This window comes from Pongo abelii, chromosome 4 (genome assembly GCF_028885655.2).
Source record: "Pongo abelii isolate AG06213 chromosome 4, NHGRI_mPonAbe1-v2.0_pri, whole genome shotgun sequence".
NCBI classification, from domain to species: Eukaryota; Metazoa; Chordata; class Mammalia; order Primates; family Hominidae; genus Pongo; species Pongo abelii.
Window position 1 is genome coordinate 112,154,967 of NC_071989.2, and position 15,838 is coordinate 112,170,804.

Consider the following 15,838-nt stretch of genomic DNA (forward strand, 5'->3'; position numbering starts at 1 on the left):
TGATACTTGTATTAGGCTTAACCAAAAAGAATATCTGCACGTAGTAAAAACAAGATAAATATTGATTGTGAATAATATCCATATGATTTCCCTCATTTTGTTACAAGTGAAGAAAGCTCTGATCGAAAGTACTTGAATTCCAGATGCATAGAGGTATGTGCCTTCAATTTAAGAAAATCTTGTGCTATGGTACCTGATGCTTAAATACTTGGCATATTTTATTTTTAAAGTAGAACTTTTAACTTATAGACTATAACCCTCAGTTAAAGACTTCAACAAATTAAATATGCATTAGATATGTTCTATTAACTCCTGTTTCTTCTAATAAAATCATATTTTTAAATTTCTTAAGCATACTAAAAATTCTATAATTTGGAATAACTTGCATTTTCAATGTCTACAGCATTTAGCTTTTTCCAGTGTGTTTAATAACCAGATTCTATCTTGTTGATTTCCACTCTGTACAAAATATTACATATGTAAAATGATTAGAGTGAAAAGAAAACATTTGGTCTGCATAATTCAATATATACTGCTATATAGTCATGTCTCGCAGTCTACACAACTAGTAAGTTAATTTTTGCAACCCCATCCTAAAAATGCTTCATAAAATACAATTGACAAGGTAAAACAAGGTGAAAGGTGAAAAGAACAAATTGAAGAAGGCATTAGGCTTTAACTTGACTTCACAATATTTTTTTTAACTCAGTGCTTTCAAAGACATGATTTTTAAGTTCTTTTGATATGGTTAAACAGTTATGTTTCCAACCTAGCTTTTTAATATATGAGAAATTTATTTTTAATGTCATAAATTATTCTCAGTTAATTGATGGAAAAAATGAATAAAGTGATTTAAACCAATATAAGCTTTTATAAAATTTTATTAATTATTGCAATAACTTTCAAGTAAAATAAAATTACCCATCCAGTAAGCAATGAATTTATACTTTGCATCACCATGTGTTCACAGGTATTAAATTAACCACAAAGGAACTCTTGGGAGGAATCCAAACTTAATAAGAATGGACAAGAATGCTATTTTAAAAAGAACATGAAGCCAAAAGTATGGCATATATCTCTGATTCAGTCCACGATAATGTGTCACTGTTTCTCTGCTATTTTTATAGATAGTTATATTTTTGCCTCTATTCTTAGTCCTCTTTCTTTCTCAAAGAAAGCTGAATTTCAGGAGAACTGAACTAGATTTTTTTCTCTTTGTAAAAACCAAACTATTTTTAGACCTCAGATATTTCTATCATTAAACCCATGTGACAAAGCATATTTTGAAAGGGAGCACGGCTTATAAAATGGTTTTCACACTGTGAGTATGTGAGTATTTCTTTAATTCCAGAATAATAACAACAATCGGGTCTCAAAAATCTCTGTAAGTGGCTTCCTGCCAACTTTCAGCACATAGCCCCTTAAGGTCCCTTGATAGTTAGGGCTTGCTGCCTGCCATATAATGCTGAAGCTCTTGGCAAGACTCTCCCAATTTATGGGGCTTTGGGAGTCACAGCCTTGAGCTCTGTTGCAGCAATAGTTGAGCATCTGCCATGCCAGAAAGCCCAGAGTTTCTGCTGGCAACAGCGTGTCCCTGCCCAGGCAAGCATTGCAGAGTGCAGGAGAGCCAGAAGACTCCCATAAGGCTGGAGGCACGGTTTCTATTTGCCAGGCTGCCAACATCAAGCAGTTGATGTTTAGCCATGACTGCAAATATATCTTATGAAAATCTTTGACAATCTGCATTTGAAACACCTTTGTACCATCAAGTAAAATGTATGTATTAATTTTACATAAATATTAGCCAGAAATATTAACCTTACTAAGGATTAAGGTTGAAGATTAAGCAGTCCTACTCTAGACAACATCGGGACATTGATGTTACATTGTTAGTATTACATTAGTTACCATTACTGAATATGCGCCAGATCTCAGACACCATGTTAAATGATTTACATACATTACATTTTGTATGGCAATACAAATACAATTTAAAAGTTGTGAAATTCACACAAAGTCACTTTAAGACACTTGCTCACTGTCAAGGCTTGTAGATGGGAGAGCTGGAATTTGAATGCAGGTTTTCCTGATACCAAAGGCTCTATGCTATTCTGTTTTTCTAGTGCCTTTGCAATTTTTTAAACTTTCATTTTAGGTTTGGGGGTACATGTGAAGGTTTGTTACCTAGGTAAATTTGCAATTTTCCTTCTCACTCTCAGGACTCATTAGAGTGGAAAGGACTTAGACTTATAAGACTTTCTACACTTTTCTGAAATTCTGGGTCTGCGATTTTTAAGGAACCTGGACTAGAAACAAAGTGAGCTCTGAACAAATCTTTAATAATTTTTTAAACACAAAATTTGAGGCTTGTATTACTCAAGATTATTTTCTTTAACACTTTCACTGAAGTTCTGCTTAAGTTTGGATAAGCTTCCCAATGCCTCCATGTCACAGTATGTGTTAAGATTAGACATTAGAAAAATCAGTTACTTAGAGAGATTTAGAAGAAAAAGATGCAATTTAATATATCTGACCAGTGGCTTTAACAATTGATGTAAAAAACCATTTGGAATCAACATTATCTATACATAATACTATTTACCCATGAAAAATATTTACCCACTCAAATATGTGCTATATTAACCATAGGTAGAGCCCATGAATGTGGGTCATGGTATAGCCATGAATGTATATGGTTATATAATTTTTATTAATAGGCGTGTCAATTTTCATGTATGTTAAGTCAGATACATAGCTGAGAAGCCCTGTTATTACACAGACACATGGGCAGACTCATACCATTACCTAGGAATATTTCTTATTTTCTAATCCAGAATACAAAGAAAATATATTTTCAAGAAATTTCATTTTATTGTGGAATAACTTATTTATAAGGACACTATAGCTCATCATTTGATCACTTGTTTGGTTGTCTATTTTGTAGAATAATCTTTATTCATTTATTAAATTGTGTGTAAAAAATGTAATAAAGAAAATACACAGAATACAAACTTAAATAAAAAGTACTATCACCTGTAAACCCTCCAAAATAAATATATATCTTTTCAGACACAAATGACATTCACAGTATGTCGCTTACAGAGAAGAAAAAACAAAGCTGTAAGTAATATTTGCCTCTTCAACCTCTGAAATAAATCAGAATTCTATATTCTACTATCCTCAATAATAAATTGTTAATGAAATAAAGACAGGAAATTAAAAAATGAGGGCAAAAATGCTTTATGTGGAGGACGATTTGTCTAATCTCTTCATTTTTTGTTGACAAATTGAGAGATCATAAGATATACCACTGAAAAGAAAGAAAAAGAAAAAAAAAAACCAGAATAAGACATCAAACAGTGTAAGCTAGAAAATCTTCCTCTTCTTTACTCCTCCATGCCATATCCAATCATTTCTAAGTCATGTGGTTTTTACCACATTTCCATATCTGCTTAAAATTCTCCCTCCCCTCTAGTTAACATGTCCTTGCCTGAAGCATCACTTCTCTGGGGGGTGCTGTGTCTACTGCCCCACTGTGCATCAGGCTCCCTCTTAGACATTCTCAAAGAGCTCTGATAATTTCCTTCAGAGCCCTTATCTGAGTCTGTTATTGGATGTTAACTGATATGATTATTTGATTATTTCTCTCATTTTTCTGAGAGAATAGGGACCATGTCTATTTACTTCTCTCCATTTTGTTCATGTCTTCAACACGTCGTCTGGCACATAGTTGTCAATCTTCTTTGACTGATTGAACAAAATTAATACATGGTTTAAAATTTAAATTGGATAACTGTTAAAAGTTAAAGAAAATAATTTTGGGAATATGAGATAGTTCATATCCTTATAGATTTGAATATAATTGTTCTCTCCAAAATATTATCACTCTAATTCTTTTTTTATTGTATACATTTACAGTATACAACATGATGTTTTTATATATTGATACATGGTTAAATGACGATTACAGGTAAGCAACTTTACATATTCATCATCTCACATAGGTACTTTTTGTGTGTATGTGGTAAGAACGCCTAAACTTGCTCTGTTAGAAAATATCCTGGACACAATACAATACTATTAACGATGGTTCTCGTGCTATATTTTAGATCTCTGGATTTTTTTTTCCTCCTACATAAAACTGAGACTTTGTACACTTTGCCCTACATCTCCCTATTCCACCTCCCTTTCCCACCTCTAGCAACTAGTATTTTATTCTCTGTTTCTATGTATTCTACTTTTGTTTTTCTTAAAAAAATTTCCACATATAAAAGTGAGCACAAAGTATTCTTTTTCTTTGGCTGGCTATTACACTTAACATAACACTTATCCTTTAAGATTCAGAATAAATATTATCAATATTACTACTTCATGAAACATTTTTCCAGGAACTAGTAAAAGACACATAGAGAAGACTTGAACCTAACATATAGCTTGAGGCTGAGCCACCCAGAAAATACAACAGTTAGGAAAGTAACCACTTGGTCACAAAGCCAGTGAAATATTGGGGCTCTTTATTAAACAACATTGTTTGGGAAATTACTAATAGAGCTACTTACTCTTTAATCCAATTACATCACCAAGGGGTCAAAGGAATCACATTTGGTTTTGTAGTAGTACTAGTACACTTGATTAACTGCCCATATTTCATGGAATCATAGAAATATTTTGCTGTATATAATGGGGTGTGTTCTAGTATTATTTTTAAATGATTAAAACAAATAGAAAAACTGGAAACTTTTTGAAAAGTGGATAAATGGCTTTGTTTTGTCACCCAATACATCTTCAAAACTGCTTTTCCAACCCATCTCCCAAGTGTGAGAGTCAAAAAGAAATAACTGTATTTGCAAGATTTCACAGTTTATTGTAAATAAGTGATTTAATGAGAGACATATTCAAAATTACTAATTACTATATTTGAAATCATTTCATGTCACACATTATCCATGATTTTTTAGAATTTAGGTTTTATATGATATAGATTTTGCATGACAGATAGACTTTTCCTTTAATTCAGCTGTTTCTCTACATAAAAGGTAAGTAGAACCTAAGACAAAAAGGTCCTGTATAAAAATAGTTTCAATGAAATATAACTAGGACAAAGATTCTGATTTCTATTGATAACAAAAATGTTTTTGCAAAGTAACATCTGGATTCTTTGTAGGTGTTGAGTTGCCATGATATTATGGAAAAGCATAGGGCCACATTGGTGTGGGTGAAATGCCAGTGCAGGGAGAATGGAAGTGAGCACATATCATACACTCAGACTTCATTGGGATGGGGAGTTTTGTTCCACTTTTCCTTGGCTCATTAACTAGGAGCCTGTTGCCATCAGCACTTGAAAGAATAAAAGCCTGTGCTAAGGATCTTTCACCCCAGATATTTATGACTTGTCTACACTGGCATAACTTTTTATTCTTCCATTTATTTCTCATAGGGCTCTCATATCAGCAGTTTGATTACTGGCCACTGTATTGTGCCTTATATCAGTCATATTAATATTTGTTACCAACAGTGGGCAGACTTGAAAAGAGATTAGCACTCTTTTAATCATAATGTGTTTGAGGGTATGATAGTCTGATTTTCCCATTATCATCAATCTGAGATAGAGGAAAGATTGAAGTAACACTAGCATGTCCTTGCATAATCAAAGCTCAGTTGCTAGAAAAAGATTTTTAAGTTCAAATTGTGTCCCCTTAGCAATTGAGGAATGAGAAAATCAAAATATCGAAAGAGGAAGACTGGAGTAATTGTGGCTGACATTTCTCATGCTCATCTGCAAGAGGGATGCAGCACAGTGCTTTCATTTCTTGAATGAAGCGGGTATATATGGGAGATGAGTGATGGTGGTGGTGGGTGGGGGGAGGTGGGAGGGAGAAATAGAAAAACTGAGAAATGTGAGTCTTTCTATATTTTCCCATAAAAAGGGCTGTGTTCACTAGAGTAAAATACTTTATTCATCTATCTAACTATCTTCCAAAGTGAATTTGCTGGTCAAATTTGCTATGGCTCTTTTAATACAAAAATTTTGGTTTTCCTATGACTAGAGTTGTCCCTTGATACCAACATTAAGAAATAGGATATATTGTAATAGAATACAGCATACTAGAAAATAAACTAATAATATCTTAAATACCTGAAAAAAGTACTCTTAGGCAGCAAGGAAATTTTTTTAAAAATAGTGAAATTATGATATGAGATTCACTTTTGTAATGCAAAATTATCTAAAGTAGAAAAGTATTTTTAAGAGCAAAAAAACAATGCATTATTTGCCTAAATAAAAAATATTTATATACTGAACTTATGTTTGCCAATCTATAAGTTGAGTATTTGAGTTTTAAATTGAATCACATACATTGTACAGTAACAATGGTGCCCTGCCTTGATGTTGTGTTATTATCCAGGAATGAATTCTTGTGCCCTCTTTCCACTCTGTTTCTCCTGTGCTTTTCCAATTTGTTCTGGAAGAGCACAATCTTATCAGGTTTTAGTGTGCTACTGCATAGATTTAAGAGGGTATATATCACCAGGCCTCCTCCTTGTATTTCCAGAATGTATGATATAAATTATTGGGAAGTATATACTGAAAACATGACGTTAGTAAATCTGGTTTAATACCTAATACTCTGAATGGAGCCAAAGCAGACGGATAACAGACAATGTGAAAACGTAAATTTACTTAAAATGAAAGGTACATATATAGAGAACCTCTTTGAATGAGTTTTTAAGACAGTTTTTTCTTTTCTCTCACCAAATCTATTCTCGTCAGTTTTCATAATAGAAATTGCACTTACCAAAACATGAACATTTCAAATGTACATATAATTTTCTCAAAAATTTAATTCGTTTCCATTATTTGTTATATTCATTTCATAGTATATTTAAATCTATAAATAATTTATGAAGCCTAGATATGATTTTTATATTCTATGAATATGTGAAACATGTAAATTTGTTTTTTAACCTGTCATTCTGCTTTAAAAGGAACAAAAACACATGTACAGAAAATTCCTTTACATTTTATTAAGTTTTTGCTTCCATTTTGTTACTAACTTTACATGATACATTTTCACTGTTTTCGAGGATTGTTGGCAATGACAAGTGCTATGTCATGGGCAGATCACTTGTAAATGTATCTTGACATAATTTCTTCAACTGCATCCATATATCTTTCCATTTCACTTAAAAATATCCTCCCAATGCTAACTATGTGCTAGAATATGCCAGATGTCATATATGCAGTCATAAACAAGACAGTTTTGGTTTTCTACCCTTGCAAAGTTAGTTTCTAATTTGTATGGAAAACATGAAAAAATTATACATAAAATAATAAAGGTTATGATGGAAAAAGTATACATTGTTATCAGAAAACATAATAAAGGTAACTCATCTAGTCTTCAAATAATTTGAAGTTTTAAACTGACACCTGAAATACATGCTAGTATAAATATATAACTTAAGAGATGTTTATTCTATTCACTTAGCATGTCTTAGCACTCAGTATAATATATAACTGATGTATAGTAGGCAGTCAAAAAGCCATAGAGAATAAATAATAGATGAGTGAAAGGGCTTGGCAACCAAAGAGATTTCATAGTGAGATGGGTGCAAGGTGTTAAATTATGCCCCTGGCTGACAGAGAGAATGGACTCCCCATAGTTACCTAAGATGATTAAAGTTAAGGCAGACCAGGCAGCCACAGCTGGGTGAGGGAGGAGTCACATACTGTATGTTATCAGAAAGATGTTGTAAAAGTGTTAGAAGACCTTCCTTTCTACAATCAAGCCAAACCAGTTCCTGTTGTGGGTGCTGAGATAAACTGTGGCCAACACCCGCCTACCCCACTGGTTATTTGAAAGAAACATCTGACAGAGACCTCTGGTCTGGGTCTTGTAAACCATCCAAACAGGGCTTGCCTATTTTGACCAATCAGAACCAAACAAGTTTGAATATTTGATTTGCATAAACGGACTTGATTGAGAACCTGAGTAAAGAACTTTCCCCTTTTAAGCCAGATCTTCACTTTTTTTTCTACAGAGAACGTACTTTCACTTTACTGAATTCTGTGCCTCCCCAATCAGCAGACTTTTTTCTTAGAAAATCGTTATATTTTTGCCCCCACTAAACTCATTAATCTTTGATTAACAAAGTTTGCAGAGAGAACTGAAAATATAAAAGCTTGAATGTGAGAGGATATAGAGAAAATAAGTTAATTATGACTAGGTGAAGAATGAAGAGATGAAGTTGGAGTTTTAGATAGAGGCCAGGTTCTCAAATATTTTTGAGTCTCTGAAACCAACTGAAATTAAAAAAAAAAGATTTACATAATTAAATCATCAAATTGAATTTCAGAAAAATCACTCAGGCTACTCTGTAGAGAATAGCTTGGAAGGGCCAAATCCGATAGAAGAGAGGATTTAAGACTGTAAAGGTCATCTAGCTGGGATAAATGAGCTCATCTAGCTGAGAGAAGATGATATCTCAGACTATTAATACAGTTGGATTTTTGAGAAATGTGAACATGTCCCTAAAGAACTTAGAGACATGAAAAACTTAGTTACGAGTTTAATGTGTTGAATGTGGAAGAGGTTCGTGTCAAGGAAGATTCTCATGTGCTAAGGGAACTAAAATAACAAACAGTATTTTAAAGAAAAATAGACCTGTGCAAAAAGAATCTGAGATATCTGTGTGGTATTCACATTAAAGTGTCTAGTTGACAAATGGAAATTAGGGTACAAAGAGGTTATCAGTTTTCTCCACTAGAAAATATCATATATTTCCAAGATGTGAAGGGTAGAGTTTATCTAGGGATTTGAATGTCCAGTTTGCAGGAAGGTAATTAACTATTTTAGTTGAGAAGTCGTTTCTGAGATTTTGATCTCACAGAGACTGTGGAGTTTAGCCTGTTGGTACAGTAGTGGCTGAAGAGTCAAATAATGGAATCTAAAACACAAAGCTAAGGAAATGGAAGCTGGAGGAAGTGGGGAAAAAAACATGAACGTAATGTGCTCTTGGTCAAAAACAGCATTTAGAAATGATTGACCCAGTAGAGGCGGATCTTGCAGTGAGCCGAGACCGAGCCACTGCTCTCTAGCCTGAGTGACAGAGAGAGACTCCGTCTCAAAAAAAAGAAAGAAAGAAAGAAATAATTGACCCAATAATATAGAGGAAGCATTGCTGTTGTTCTAGGTTAAATAAGAATTCGTGTATGGGTTTAACATACTTTACTTGAAAAATGGTGAGTAAATGCATAATTCTTTATCAGTATCTCTAGAGAACTCAGCTGGTGCAGTGCATATCACTTAATTTCTTGGATGTAACCAGAATGCAAAATAAATATTGTTGCCTTGTTTATCTTTTATGTCCAAATAGCAAAATAGGGAAGTGGATTCCTAAACATATTAAGCCAAAACCGTTAAAAAACACCAAAGGAGGTGAGAAATAAAAGATATCTAGTATCTTTTTGTGGACTAATTTGACGCCCAGGCCGATCATTTTGAGACCAAGTAGAGGGCTGCTTGAATGTAGAAATTGTTCTTTCAAAGCAAATAAAAAGTCATGAATATGCTGTTATCCATGATCCATAGTCATCATAAATATTTCCTTTTTGGTTATAATTCTGGGCCAAAAAGACAATTAAAAATTGTTTGACTTTCTTAGCTTGATCAACCACAGACTTATTTTTATTTAGACAATAATAAATTCTAGTAGATTACCTGTCCAAGAGAAAAATCAATTTTGTGATTCATAAGTTTAAGAAAGTTATCATTGATATAATAAGGAATTATAAATATATATCCTGCAATGAACTTAAATAAGGGATATTTCACCCTCTGACCAATCTTGCTTTTGATAAATAGGCATGATCAGTTTCAATTAATACTGTTGTCATCTCTATCTGATCATTGTTCTCTGCAAGAAACTACTTGATAAGAAAGATAATTTTTATCTCCTTTAGAAAAGCAGGAGTTATAGGATAAATGCTTATGTTTAGAAGTTTCAGGCAACTGAGTATTTCATAGACATTTACTTGATTTTCTTCTAAAGTAGCAAAAGTTTAGGAATGTAAATGCCTATTTTGCTACGAAGATAATTTATTATTTTGATGAGAAATATATTCTAAAGGTTAATTACTGTAAAAATGTATTACAGATTCCAAAATTAAAGTAGATACATTAAAGACCACCCTAGCATTGTCAAAAGCAGAATGAGTTGTACAAATTCACAGTTTATTGGAGAAGGAGGGAATAGTTTTATTACAATGTTCATGGGGATATGAGCTTACTGTGCTCAGATTATTCCTCATTATCACTTTCAGCATACCACAGGAGCTTTCCAAATCTTATATGGAATAGACTACAAAAAATAAAGTTAGAGATAGGCCCACATATACTACTTCAAGATACACTTAGTCAAGAAGCAGTCTATACTTTTTGGACATTTGTATGGCTTCTTTTGAGAAATGACTATTCAGATCCTTTGCCCACTTTTTAGTAGATTATTTGAGTTTTTTGCTGGTGAGTTGTTTCAGTTTCTTGCATACTCTGTGTTTTATTGTAATGCCTCAAGCTTTGCTCTTTTTGTTTAGAATTGCTTTAGCTATTCAAGGTCTTTTGTGGTTCCATATAAATTTTAAGATTTTTTGTATTTCCATGAAAAATGTAATTGATATTTTCATAGGGGTTGCAATAAATCTGTATATTGCTTTGGGTAGCGTTGCTATTTTAACAATATTAATTCTTCAAATTCATGAGCATGGAATATATTTCCATTTTTGTATCATCTTTAGTGTCTTTCCTCAGTGTTCTATAGATTTTTTGGATAGATTTTTTCATTTCTTTGGTTAAATTGATACTTTGGTATTTTATATTCCTTGTAGTTATTGTAAGTGGGATTACTTTTTAATTTTTTTCATAATGTTTGGTATTGGCATATATAAATGCTACTGATTTTTGTATGTTGATTTTGTATCCTGCAGCTTTACTGAATTTATTGATCAGCTCTAATAGTTTTCTGGTGGAATCTCTAGGATTTTCTAAGTATAAGATCATGTAACTGCAAACAAGGTTAATTTGACTTATTTTCCAACTTACATGCCTTTTATTTCTTTCTGCTGCCTAATTACTCAGTAGGGACTTCCTGTATTATGTTAAATATGAGTGGAGAAAGTGAGTATCCTTGTTTTTGTTCCAGGTCTTAAAGGAAAGGCCTTCAAATTTTCGCCTGTTCTGTTTGATGTTAGTTGTGGGTTTGTCATAAATGGTGTTTATTATTTTGAGGTATGTTCCTTCTATATCCAGTTTGATGAGGTTTTTTTAATCATAAAAGGATGTTGAATTTTATGAATGCGTTTTAAGTATCTATTGAAATAATCATTTGTTTGTTTTGGTTCTGTAAATGCAATGTATTATGTTTATTGATTTGTGTATGTTGAACCATTCATGCAACCCTAGGATTAATCCCACTTGATCATGGTGAATGGTCTTTTTAATGTTTTGTTGAATTTGGGCTGCTAGTATTTTCTTGAAGATATTTGCGTCTATATTCATTAGGGATACTGGCCTGTAGTTTTTGTATCTTTGTTTGGTTTTTGGTTTCAAGGTATTGCTGGTCTCATAGAATGAGTTGGGAAATATTCCCTCCTCTTCAATTTTATAAAATTTTGAGTATAATTGGTATTAGTTCTACTTTAAATGTTTGGTAGAATGCAGCAGTGAAGCCATTGGGTCCGGGGCTTTTTAAGATTATGATTTTGATCTTATTACTCGTTTGGTTTGTTGAGATTTTCTACTTAGTGGTTCAATTTTGGTAGTTGTATGTGTACAGAAATTTACTCATTTTTTCCCTAAGTTTGCATAGAGTTGTTTGTAATATTCTTTCATGATTATTTGTATTTCTGTGGTCTCAGTTGTTATGTCTCCTTTTTGTTACTGATTTTATTTATTTAGGTCTTGTCTCTTTTTTCCTAGTCTAGCTAAATATTTGTTGATTTTGTTCATCTTTTCAATAAGACAACTTTTCATTTAATTGATCTGATGTGTTATTCTTTTAGCCTCAATTTTATTTATTTCTGCTCTGGCCTTTATTATTGATTCCTTCTAATTTTGGGTTTGGTTTGGTTTGTTCTTATTTTTCTGGTTCTTTGAGGGGTATGATTAGGTTGTTATTTAAATCTTTCTGCTTTTTTGATATAGGCATTTATTGCTATAAACCTCCCTCTCAGTATTGCTTTGCTATATCTCATAGATTTGGGTATTCTGTAGTTTTATTTTTATTTACTTCAATAAATTCTTATATTTTGTTCTTAATTTCTTCATTGACCCATTTACCGTCCATGAGCATGTTGTTTAATTTCCATGTGTTTGTGTAGTTTCTGAGGTTCCTCTATTATTCACTTCTAGTTCTTTTCCATTGTGGTTAGAAGATATTTTTTATATGACTTCTACATTTTTGAATTTGTATAGACTTATTTCGGTGCCTCAGCTATTATCTATTCTGGGGAATGTTTCATGTGCTGATGATAAAAATGTTTATTCAGCAGCAGTTGAGTGAAATGTTATTTAAATGCCAATTATGCCTATTAGATCTAGTGTGTAGTTTGTATCTGAAGTTGATTTTTTGTCTGAATAATCTGTGTGTTACTTGGAGTGGGGTGTTAAAGTCCCCTACTATTACTGTATTGCAGTCTGCCTTTGCCTTTAGGTCTATTAATGTTGCTGTTTATATGTAGAGCTCTAGTGTTGGGTGCATAGATATTTATAATCATTATTGACTCAAGCTGAATTGACCTCTTTATGATGATATTGTGACCTTCTTTGTCTCTTTTTTACAGTATTTGCTATGTAGTCAATTTTATCTAATATAAGTATAAACTACTCCTGCTGTTTTGTGGTGTATGTTTGCATAGACTGTATTTTTCTGCTCCTTCACTTTTAGTCTATGTGTGTCTTTATAGGTGAAATGGGGTTCTTGTAGGCAGTACATGGTTGGGTCTTGTTTCTTTATCCATTCGGCCACCCTACATTTTTAATTCAGTAATCACATCTATTTACATTCAGTTATTACTGATAACAAATTTACTATTGCCATTTTGTTGTTTGCTTTCTGGTTGTTTTGTAACTCTTCCCTTTCTTTTTTTCTTTCTTACTGCCTGTCTATGTGTTTTAATTCATTCATTGCTATGTTTTAATTCATTCATTGCTTATTATTTTTAATGAATCTACTGTAGGTTTTTGTGTTATGGTTACCATGCGGCTTACAAAAATATTTTATAAATATAGCAAGTTATTTTAAAGAGATGACAATTTATCATAGCTAAAGAATAGAGACAAATAGAAAAATGGAAATAAAATTCTATATATTAACTCCACCCCTGACACATATATTTTGACATTTACTTGTCTCAATTTACAAATTTTATATTACCTATCTCTTAATAAGCGGCTCTATCTATTATTGTTTCTAATAGACTTGTTTGTTGGGCTTCATACTAGAGGTATAAGTGATTTTCACACTCTATTAGAGAGATCTTGTTTGATCCATGTACTTTCTTTTACCAATGGATATTATACCTTCAATTTTTTTTTGGACATTAGTGTTTTGTTTTGTTTTTTCTCTCAGACTGAAGAGCTCAATTTAGTATTTCTTGTAAGATGGGTCTGGTGGTGGTGAATTCTCTCACCTTTTCTTTGTCTTGGAAAAACATTATCTCTCCTTCATATTTGAAGGATAACTTTGCTAGATACATTATTTTGGGTGACAAATTTCTTTCTTTCAGTAGTTTGAAAATGTCATTCCACTGGCTTCTGGACTGTATGATTTCATTGAGAAGTCTGTGGCCCGATGATTTGGAGCCCCTTTATATGTTATTTGCTTATTTGCTTTTGCCACTTTTAGGAGCATCTCTTTGTCCTTGAGGTTCGAGAGTTTGATAATTTTATGCCTTTAGATAGTCTTATTTGGGTCCAAACTGTTTGGTGTTCTCTGACCTTCCTTTGCTGGATATGTATATCTTTCTCATGTTTTGGAAAGATTTCTGTTATTATTTCCCTGAATAAGCTTTCTACCCCTTGCTTTTTCTAAACTACCTCTTGCACACCAATCATTCTTTAATTTGGTCTTTTGAGGTAATTTTCTTTATCTTGTAGGCAATCTACTATAGATTTTTGTGTTGTGGTTACCATGTTGCTTACAAAAAACGTAGGCTCATTTTATTCTTTTGCATGTGGATATCCAGTTTTCCCAACACCATGTATTGAAGAGACAATCTAGGGGCATATCTCTATTAAATATTGTACTAAATCTATAGCTCACTCTGGGTAGTATAGACATTTTAACAATAGTAATTCTTCTAATCCATGAACATAAGATACCTTTCAAATCCATGAACCCAGGATACCTTTCAAATCCATGAACCCAGAGTGTATGTGTGTGTGTGTGTGTGTGTGTGTGTGTGTATATATATATGTGTATACACATGTATATGTATATACGTATATGTGTGTATACACGTATACATATACACATATATATACATATATATATATACTCACACATATTTGAATATATTTAATCAATGTTTTGTAGTTCTCAGTGTACAGAATTTTCACCATCTTGGTTAAATTTATTCATAAGCATTTTATTTTTTGATGTTATTTTAAATTGGATTATTTTCTTCATATTTTTTAGATAGTTCATGGTTTGTATATAGAAACCCAGCTGACTTTTATATTTTATTTTGTATTCTGCAGCTTTATTGGATTTATTTATTAGCTGATCTGATTACTACACATAGTATGCATCAAAATATCACTATATACCCCATGGATATGTACAATTATTATTTGTCAGTTAAAAATGATCCTAAAATAATAAATGGAGTATTTATGGTTTTCTAGGTATAAAAACATGTCATCTGAAAACACAGACAGTTTTACTTCTTTATTGATTGGAATGCCTTTATTACCTTTTCTCACCTGTTTGCTCTGGCTACAATACCAAGTACTATGTTGAGTGGAAGAGGTAAGAAGTGGCATCCTCGTTTTCTTCCTGTTCTTAGAGGAAAATATATCAACTTTTTGCAGTTGAGTATAATGTTAGCTGTGGGCTTGTCATATATGGCTCTTATTATGTTGAGTTAAATTTCTTATTTACCTAATTTGTTGAGAGTTTTTATCACAAGCTGATGTCAAATTTTGTAAAATACTTTTTCTTTGCATCTATTGAGATAATTATGATTTTTATCCTTCACTCTTAATGTGATATATTACATTTATTTATTTGTATAATCCTTAAATCACAGGAATAAATTATACTTGATTGTGGTGTATGGTTCTTTTAATATGCTGTTGAAATTGTTTTACCAGTATTTTGTTAAGGATTTTTGCATCTATATTCAAAGGAATGTCAGCATGTAATTTTTTTTCCTTGTAGTGTCCCTGTGTTGGTATCAGGATAATGTTAGCCTTGTAAAATGAGTTTAGAAGTGTTTCGTCATTCAATTTTTTGGAAGGTTTTGAAAACGATTTTTCTTCTTTGAATGTTGGTAGAGTTCACCAGTGAAGCCATATGATCCTGGGATTTTCTGTGTCAGAAGGTTTTATTTTTTATTACTGATTAAATCTCCTTACTAATTTTTGGTCTGTTCAGAATTCCTGTTTCTTCATTTTTCAGTCTTGGTAATTTGTATGTTTCTAGGAACTTATCCATTTCTTCTAGGTTATGCAGCTTGTTGGCATATAATTGTTTATAGTAGTCCTTTAGGATCCCTTGTATTTCTGTGTTATGATTTGTAGAGTCTCATCTTTCATTTATAATTTTATTTTTGTCTTCTCTTATT